The following is a 10,864-nucleotide window of genomic DNA, read 5'->3' on the forward strand; positions in this document are numbered from 1 at the left end:
GTGTGGATGGATGGCATCCAGCGGATCCAGGAGAAGAGCATCTTCCTGTCCCAACGTTTTATATCCTTTCTCACCTCCTCTTTTTTTTCTCCTCCAACTCTCTCTCTCTTTCTCTTTCTCTCACTCACTCTCTCATTCACTCTCTCTCTCACTCACTCCCTGACTCACCCAAAGGACAATTGATGCCTTATATTCCAGCCAACTTGATAATTTGTCTATTTGTTGCAACAGTTTAATTTATCAAGTGTTGAAAGTGAATCTCAAAGTGATTCTTTCATTAACAGGTGTAGCAATAGTTGTGCTCATGTTTGTAAATGTTCACACTTGCACTTGTTTACACACACAGAAAAGAAAGCTAAAAGAATGTGATGCTGTTCTCGCCATGTTTGAAATAGTTACTATTCTAATCATGACTTTAAGGCACTTACAAGAGGAAGTGCATAAATGTAAATTATATATATATATATATATATATATATATATATATATATATATATAAAAATGTGTGTCCATACATTATATATATATATATATATATATATATAAAAATGTGTGTCCATACATGGAAATGTGTGTCCACATTTCCATGTATGGACACACATTTTTTTTCCCGAGCATCATGTCACCTGTGGCCCTCGTGTGATGGGTGAATGTGACACAGGGGGCCCCAGCTGTCAGCCTTGGTGTTTGCCTTTTACCAGACTCTATTACCACCACCTCCTTCTGTAATTACAAGCTCCAGTGCACACAGGCTTGCCGTCAGGTGGGGGCTACCAGCGCCACCAGCTCTCTCGCCCTAGCCCAGTCGTATCCACAACTGCGCCCCTCCGCCGCTCTGCCCCAGGCCAACAGGAGGCGCTTTTGCGGGAGCGAAACGCACCAATCAGACCGTTGGGACCAGCAACGATTTTTTTTTTCCCGGAGTATCACAAGACGGTTCGCTCACCCGTAATTGGCTTGCCATCTGGGCGTCGCTACGGCAGTTGGGTGCAGCCCACTAGTTGGCACATGCAGAAAAAGAGGAAACAATTATTTTCAGATTACTATGTGACCAAATTCGACCAAGAATAGCACTGAAATTCAGCTGATCATATTAAAAAAAACTGCATACTATATCCCCTGATAACCCAACATTTCCAAATAATAGCCAAGTTCCCTGTGGTCAAGCGACGTGCAAAGAAAACAGGCTAAATGTTCATACTGGCATAATGTGACATAAAAATACAAAATCATGTCTCATTGGTGCGCTAATCCCCTACTCATTGTCCACATTCACTGCAAAAACTCCCCTTTTCGGATGTTCCATGGGGGGGGTGTTCATTTTGGAAGACGTGCTATGAGATTAAAAGGGAATATTTTCACTATCTCACACACCCGGACTCCCTTTTAGAGGCTTGGGCACTTATCATGTTGTGCCAGAAGCCAAAAAAAAAAGGCTTTTGGGGAATTTAGGACGAATGTTCAAGCTCTCCATCCCTCTCCATTAAAAAACAAAGGCGTTGGTTCTGTCACGCTCACTTAAGATCCTTGGCAATTACGGATTTGCATTACTTACGTACTTCATTGTCTTTACTAATCAGGAAAAATTTGATTACATTGGGTTCTATGTACAGGCTGAGTGTACCTTTGCAATTCACACTTTCTAGATATGTATTTGTAGAAAACCAAGATGAAAAAAAGAGGAGAAAAAGTTCAAATTAAGCGTTTCTTTTTTTATGCCTTACTCTTCTGTCATAGTATTGGTCATACATTATTTTATGCTATTTTATTTTATGTCTTTTGTTTTGATATATAGATGGTTTGATTTTTGTTGTTATTTTGGGGTATCATTCCTACAATGTGTAACTTTAGGTCTCAGGTTTTGGGCAGGTGTCATACTGGTTTGACCCCGTGTGATGTGGCTCACTGTGGGCAAGAAATGCTCAGGGAATGCTCAGACGCATGGAAAATTAGACGGATCATTGATAAGGATAATGCAAGATTTTCCCCCCTGTGGTAGCAAGTCTGTAGCATTCGGTCGGCCTATTTGTAACACAACGCCCGGCAGTTTTATCAGTTTTGCAGATGAAGTCAGGATGGAAGATTATTTTAAAAGCGATTAAAAGGGTTTAGAACGAGACAGCGACTATGTCACTAATTTGGTTTATTTACACACTAATGAGATAGCTTATTGAATGGATAAACGAGGCATTTAAATGCTAATTAATTTAGATTAACATATTTTCTCATTCATCACCACCTTCTAAGCTTCAAAACAAAGATTTATACCCTGAAAAAATTGGAGCAATCTTGGATTGGAACATGGACATGCTTCCTACATGTTACATTGTGTCAGTGCTTCTCAAATAGTGGGGCGCGCCCCCCTTGGGGGGCGCGGTGCTATTCCTGGGGGGGCGCGTGTGACCCTGGGGAACAGGCTTTTTTTTTGGCAGTACTAGAATAAAATGTAATTGCGCGTTTACTACAGCAGGGGGCAGTGGCGCTCTCATTGTTACTTCTGTCACGCTTGCGACAGTGCAACATTTTACGACTTACAAGACAAGTTAGGATAGTCACGGTGGGGAGGGGTGGCGCGAATAGTTTTCTTCTTGCTAGGGGGGGCGTAACAGAAAATAATTGAGAAGCACTGGTGTGGAGGTGGCACAATTAGTGCTTTTTAAATAAAGAAAGAAATAAATACTGCTAAATTTGACACTATGGAAGTTAAGCGCAATAAATGAGCAGTCACATAAACAGAAGGATAAGGGAAACTTTCAACTATAACATACAACTCACATTTTGTCACCATGTTTTAGCCGATGCATCAGGATTATCTACTATCAGCAAAAAGTATCAAAGGAATATTGATGCCTCCTCTTGGCCACCAAGATGTTATAGAAAAATCAATAGGTTGTGGCCCTCTGGCTCTTGGCAAAATTTATGACTGGAAGATTTTGTCATGCCTCTACACTTTTTTTAAAAAATTAACAATACACATCAATCTTCTATTTAGTGTGCAAGAGCATGAAACTTAAATCATACATCAACATTCTTGCTTGGTATTCAAGGCGGTTGGGCTTTTTTGGCGAAATCTTGCATCCATCCAATATAGTCTATCAATGATGTGGAGATTTAGGTTTCGACATTCTTTCCACACTACTGTGTTTCGCATCCACCAGTCAAACTAAGTGATGCAGACAGGCTGGGATCCCCCAAGTCAAGACTGATATTCGGAGTTAATGGATTCCAGAGAACCACCTGGACCCTCAACACATGAGAGGGATGGAGACAGAGAGAAATAGAGACAGACTTCTGTATTACGCTGTCTTTCACCACATTTCTGCTCCTGTGCAGCTTTAGGAAACACATCATTTGCTGTCCACTGAAAAGGTCACTGGTGAAATAGGTTTAGCATTCATTGGATGCAGTTTGAAAAGAAGCAACATTTTGAACAGTAAACCGAGCAGCAAACTGGATTACTTCCACTCACCATTTAAATGCAAATCCCATGCTGTGATAAATGAAATATGCTCCTGATGTGTTGCTAGGCAACAGAGTGGCAAGGCTAGTTGGACAGTTGAAGCCCTTTGACCATGTTGAAAGGAGCACAGGAGGCCCAAAATTGCAGGACTGCTGATGAATACACCGAAAGGGGAGAGGATGTTTTTTTTTTGTATTTGAAGGTCCCGAACTGGAGATCATAATGAAGACAGGCAGCAAAATCTCTGAAGGCAAGGCTCCATTGAGGAGCCTGTAGACTGACATCAGACGGATGCAACCAGACACCGTGTTTGGACCGAGGGGTCATGGAATTAGACTTAAGGCAGGTCCACTAAGAACATAGAGCTTGTGAAGATGTTTCTGTAGTTTGAGAAAGTTTCACAAACTTTAATAATAGCGGGGTGCAATACTGAAAGGCTTAGTGATGATATGGATACGCATACACCCACACGCCTAAACGCATCACGAAGTCAGAATTGTCATTGTCATTTGTCGATGTGAAATGGACACCATTTAATGTGATTGTTTCAACACGCCCAACTAATATGACCTCTCTGGTGAGATGATAACATTCATTTTTATCTTTGCCGCCTTGCGCCATAAACCCTTTTGTTTTGACAATATTTGGAATCCAGTTAAGATAACTAAGTCATGGCCAAAGTCCCTCTCTCCTGTAAATGAGCAGCAGAAAAAGTTTCTACCTGACCTTAATATTCTAAAGGTTTCCGATCCTGCCATAATACTACAACAGTTGCTATGCTAGTCACAGGTGACATCATCCAGCTCTCAATGACGCTGAGCAGGATAAGTACTAAAGAAAATGGAGGGATATGTAATATTAATAACTAACTAACTAAATAAATAAATAACAACCTTGAATTGTATAAGCGGTGTTCAAAATGAATGGATGCATAAAAATAATAATAATAAATAAAGGCATTTTTTATACCATCTCTTTCTCGTCTTGCTATGTAACTTCAAGTCTGGTGCTGGTTAGTTCAGCATAATTGGCTGTGTAATGAGGTAATCACACAGCTCCTGCACATCGCTAAGCCCCACCAGTATTTCATTTCCTGTAGGACCGCTCTAATAAGAAACCTAATGGATGATGTGTTGCTGAGGTCACTTTGAGTTTCAACAGGCACATCCTGTTCGCCTGTCATGGATGGTGAGCACCTGCTACTTTGCATGTTTTTCCCCAAGTCCCGTATTAAGATTCTTCTGGCGTGTCCCCCAGGAGAAGAGATGCAAAGTCGTCTTTTATGACATCATTCTAACTTTTTATTTGCGCCATCTCAATATGAAGAATGGGTCAACCATTTCCAAGGAGCAGATAACAGGAGATAAGAGTGGTAACCCGTTTGTGGTCGTAATGCGGGCATGAAGTTCACTCACAGCTCAAGTTGAGCACAGCGGTCCTCAAAAGGTTGATATCGTAATTCTTATTTATTATTTTAATTTGCAAAATATTATTACTTCATGATGTCATTGTATATGTGGTCTGCTGCAAACATGTCATTACTTATCAAAGGGGAAAAAGTACAAAACTAGTTCAACATAATTGGTGCGACTTTTGTGTATGTGCGTATTGGTGCGCACTCGGTTACATAATGCGTAACGTGTTTATGAGAAATGTTATTGAATATGTGCGCGCGGAGAAAGGAAGGAGAGCAGGTGTCAGCAATCTCTACGCGCTCCCCTACTTATCTGCTATTCACTCGGGCCGTTTCCATGGTAACAGATGAATTGATTGCCACATGGATGATTGGTGCCATACACCAGTCGCTCGCCCCATAATGGACGACCACTCAAGAGAAATAATCGTACATTAAAAATGGAGCCAAGCCTTGTATATATTAAATCCATCACTGCGCTGTTAAACTCGTTTTTGGATGCTTTCCTGCTCAGCTGTACCAAATATATACAATGCTGTATGAAAGTATTTTTAATATAAAGTACAAAATCAAAACAGTTGATAAAGCAAAATACATACCAAAATGTATCCAAAACCTTTGGCCTTGTGAAATGCTGCTCATTTGGTTAGCAACTGAATACAAATGGACTCAGTTAGCAGTTAGCGGTTTAATGTGCCTAAACGAATGATAGCATTTACTACTGTGCTGATTTTTTTTTTCTGATGGAATGTCTTTTTGAGGGACATATTCATGTCTGTAGGATCTCTTCAGGTTTAAGGACAAAAATTATAATTGATAGATAAAAAGGATTTTGAGAACGTTTGTCGGTTTCAGAAAAAAAATGATAAAGGAAAAAAAGCGAATTAAAAAAGAGATTTAGAGGAAGAGCTGAGTTGGCGTCGTCCAGTGATGACAAAACGCCTCGTGGAGGAAGTCAGGGTCAAAGATAGATCGAGAAAACGGGTGGAAGGGTTGGAGGGCGGTGAGGAGCCTGTGGAGGATTAACGACAGTCAGGCGCCGCTGCTGGCTCAACTATTGCATGTCATCATCAACGAAAGGTTAACATAAACGTTAGTGACAGCCCAGCAACGAGCCTCCGAGCGCCTCGGCCTCGCTTGACATAGGGACGAGTTGGAGATGGGGAGAAAGATGGAGTGACGGAGAGCGAAGAAAAAGAAGAAAAAGAGACAAAGTCAAAAGCATAACGTGACTGTCTGACTTTGGACATGGAGCTCTGGAGCCATGACGTGACGCTGAGTCACAAGTCCTGAAGACACGGCGCTTGTCACACGACCGATTGCAAAGGTTGACGAGAGGACATGCGTGTGCATATGCGTGCGAGAGGACAACAACATGGACTAACTGTGCATGACTGCTGCAACGTTATTTAGTCATTTTACTAAGTTAGGAGTTAAACACAGCGTCAATTGACTTTTGTGGCTTAGTTTATTTTAGTCAATTGTTTTTTGGAGTCTCATCTAAGCACCAGTGGGCTTCTTTCCAAAGAGGAAGTTGATAAATGTTTCTGATAAATAGTACATTTATGACTGCATAGTTTAACGTGTTAGCCGTTTCGCCTGTGAAAAGACCACGATCAATATGTACACCTGATGTTTGATAGCGGATCAATTTCATCGCAAGGTGATTGGCAGTTGTTGCGGGTGTCAGCTAAAAATCATTTGTTCCCTTTCCTACACTGCATTCATTTTAAAGTCATTATAAAATAATTACAAATCCATTTTCATCCTTGGCTTATCATGTAAATACAATAATAGCTTGTTATTGAGCGAAAAGTATACACTAATTGTAAGACTGTACCATTTTTAAAGCTGGGGGAGGCCTAAAACCGTTTGATCAAAACTCAGGGAAGACAACTTTGAACAGTTAGAATCCAAAAAATGATTTCTACAATAAAAAACAACAACAGCCATGAAGCAGTTTATTTGTTGAATGTGCTAAGCTACTTACTATTCGTGGAGGAAAATGTACGTATTATAACATGAGTGTACCATTTCTGATCAGGAGGTTAGAGTTCGTTTTAATTCTTGAGAAAGTAAATCCCTCCGAATAAAGCGGAGGGAATTTTTTTTTCTTTTTGGAGGGCTGAAAAATGATCATGTTCCTGGTGGTTCCCTGTGTACAATTCCACCTTAAGTCCACCAAGATAATAGCAAACACATCATCGACAATGTGTGAAACGTAGCTCACGAGACCGAATGCCTCGTCCCCATCCTTATCTTCCAATCTGCCGCTTGCAATGGTTGTGGCGCATCCAGCAGCTTCTAAAATAGCCTTGCACTCGCAGGAGTGGAGAGCCACTTGATACAGTGTGCACACAAGAACAAAACAGATAAGAAGGCCTAGCTCGAGTTTCCAGTTTGGACCGAATTAGCTTCCTCTCTTTTCTCTTTCTCTCCTCCGCGTTATTTCCGCGCAGCCGCTCGTGGCATTGTAAGCCAAGTAAATCCACTCGTTATCGCTAAGCACATCATTTTATGCTAATAGCCTATCCGTGTTCACACGCCATTAGGCATCGAGAATCTGGCTTTAATGCGCTACGCCGTCCACGAGCCTCGGCGAAGAACCCAACGATACATAAAAGGTCTGAATGACATTTAAAATGACTAATAACCTTCATTATTCGGATTTGACTGCGATAGGTGAGTTGCGGCAGGATAGGACTCAAAAGAGGTATCTAGAGTGAATTAAGTGGCAGAGCGGGACAAGAAATAGAAACCAAAGTGGCGGTGCAGGAAATTGGAACGGAGAGCAGAAAATGAAAATTGTGGATGTTCCAACGCCCAGCAGACCTAAGGCACCTGTGGCCTGATTCTTTTTAAACTTGCCCTTAGTCGCTTCCTTTGATGACGACCGAGGTATTTCTTTGCTGCGGCCTCTATTTAACATATTCCTTTTGAAGCACATAAATGAAGTTTCACGTCTAATTAAAGCTGATTTGCAATGGAAGGAAAATATTCTTAGTGTCATCTTCTCAGAGAGAGTAGCATTGAATTTGCTAAAAGAAGAGTGTCTTAGCTGACGTCCACGTACCGAGAGTAATAACAAGAGCTTTTCACACATATTATGGATTATATTTTGCCATCCATCAATTTTCTATTGCACTTGAATTCATTAGGGTCACATGTCAGCTGGAGCAGCAGCTGATGACAAACAATTGTTGGAGTATCTTGCACAGGAATAATGTACAATAAGCCACATGCTGCTTCACCAAGTCTCAATAATTGATGGGCATTATTATGGGATCACAAGCAGCAAGTTGCCGAGGTAAATTTCCAGCAATAATTTGGTAGCCCTGACCTTTTTGAAATCATTATGTTGAATTGATTTCTCTCCATTTCGATATAATGGCCTCCATGTTGCGAGCATGCACACACAACATACTACCATCGAAAATTCCATTTCACCTTTTTTTTTTCCTCCCTCATATTTCGCCACTTCTGCATGGTGACCTTTCTAAGCGCTAGGTGAAATGTCGTGGGATGGAGTGTTGACATGTAATAGTGGCAATGCCCCCTACCATGAGCCCCCCTAAACCCGCTTGAAGGCAAACTCATCAGCATGCATGTTGCCAAGTCCCTATGGACATGTTGAAGGTCTATATACACGTACATTTGACTCAGTGTTTCTTGGAGGGTCATGTGAAAGATGTTTGCAACCTATTTATAGTGAGTCATTCAGTTTAGTAATTGCGACTTTTGAACGTAGACTAACTTCATTCTGTCACCGTAAATGTCAGAACAGCTGCTGTGAGTGTGGTCGCGAGTGAACGACACTATAATCTTTAGCATTCTGTTTCAGATTGGCTGTTTTTCCTGGGGTGCTGTGATTTCATAGGAAACCAAAATAAATGGTTATATTAGAAATCTATCAAGATTTACTACATCATTTCATAATTTCCAGACCAAATTCTGGATCTGGATGTAATGCACACGGGCTTTGGTTTGGATTAAATACACTGCATCCCTCTGGAGCTGCTGATAAGAATATTCAAAAGATGGCTGTCTTATCCATTTTCACACTTTGGTGGGAAACGTTTCAACAGAAGTAACACACACACATGCAAGCCGTCGGAGGTCATATTATATTGTTAACCTCAATTACCTCGTGCTTTACACCAGGGGGTAGAGGTCAGTTTCATATTAGCTAGAGGTGTTTTTGGACAGATAGTCTCTGTCAGTCTGCTTTCTAATTGCAACTTTTTTTAATGTCCTGACACTTATCATCTTGTGTTTCTTTCATGATCTGTTTCATTCTTCATTCTCTACATACGCCTTATAGCCAAACAGGAGTTTTACACGATTGATCGATTGATTGTTTTTATTGACCAAATTCATTATATGCGGTACACGTTGTGCAAGGTGCAAAAGGTTGCACTACTTGGAAAATATATCAAGAGCCAGTAATTTAGTGGTAATCTGTGATCATTGATTTATATCCAATTTAAAATAAAATGAAGGATGAACCGTGAACTGTTCCCTCGCACACATGCCAGTCAAGCAGAGAGAATGCTGTAATGGCTGTGAGATTGGAGGGAAAAAGACATTGACTTCGGCACATTATTGTGGCCTTCAATGAAAGAAGTGTGATTGAAGGAGAGTGATGAACACTATGGCCAGTGTTGTATCTGAACAAAAATTAATGAACTCGTTCATATTTTGGACAAACATGAACTGATTGTAGCACATTTTTTGCTTTGTGAACGATTTTTTGAACACATAAAGGTTGTAGTGCTCTCAATGGCGTAAAGCTACGATTTACTCATAATGAGATTGCTTTTTGTTGTTTTAGTAATTTATTTGGGCTTTGCACCTTTGAACTTTTATGTCCCAAATTTTAGTTTTCTGGTTCTTTGGGCAAACAAGTTAAGAAATAATACATTCACTGAAAACATGAGTTAAAGAATATATAATGTTACTTGAAATTTTTAAATTATTGTCAAAGGTCAGTGAAAAGAAGAGGGTCAAATGTCAGCGCTATAATAAAACATGTATACTTGTCTGCATAATTAATAATTACGTATTAGAAGGTCTATAGACCTGATTAGACTTTAATCAACGATCTCAATAAAGCTGCATTGCAATAATTAACTTTATTCTGGGTCATTTTCTGTACAATAGCCCACCTAACTAGTGATGTGCATTCCAGTTCTTTTAAGTGAAATGAATCTTTAGAATCAGTTCACTCAAAAGATTAGTTCCAACGAATTGTTCAACGAATCGTTCTCACACTCACACTGATCCGTTTTTTGTTTTTCTTTTTTTTCTTTTTCTTTTTTTTCACAACATCCCGTAAAAACAACCCATACACATCAAACAATGCAATATACTTCCTCAAGTGATACAGATTTTTTTTTCAGTTCATATGAATTCAACCAGTAGAACGGGAAATGCAATTCACAACTTGTTCGTGAACGGGAAGTTACGTCATTTTATTCTTCGTTTTGTTTTACGGCGAGGTGGCACCAGCTTCAATGTGCATTAGCGACACTTACTGGTTGAAGTCACATGAACTGGAAGGAAAAAACGAATCACTTTAGGAAGTGATTCGTTCACTCTCGTTCACTGAAAAGAGTCGTTCCTTTGAACGAGCCAACACTACACCTAACCAGTGACCCATTCAAGCCAACCAACTGCGCTTGACAGGGAAATTAGTGACATTGACGCTGGCTGGTCCCACGATGGTTACTTGACCCACTAACACCAAGTGTGTTACTGTGTGTTTAGCTGGAGGCTGACTGGGGGTTGAATAAAATGTAAATGCGCTGGGGAGTTGAAAGTACAAATGGAAATGAACGGAAACAAGGCCTAGATAATACTTCATACTGTCCACCATAATTAAGAAACTGACATGATTTAAAATCTGGTCATGAAATAATCATAACGATGCATCAATGTCCCATTTGACCTTATAATGCGAGAATTTTAAAAGACATTTTTCATGGTTCAGT

This window comes from Syngnathus typhle, linkage group LG11 (assembly GCF_033458585.1).
Source record: "Syngnathus typhle isolate RoL2023-S1 ecotype Sweden linkage group LG11, RoL_Styp_1.0, whole genome shotgun sequence".
NCBI lineage: Eukaryota > Metazoa > Chordata > Actinopteri > Syngnathiformes > Syngnathidae > Syngnathus > Syngnathus typhle.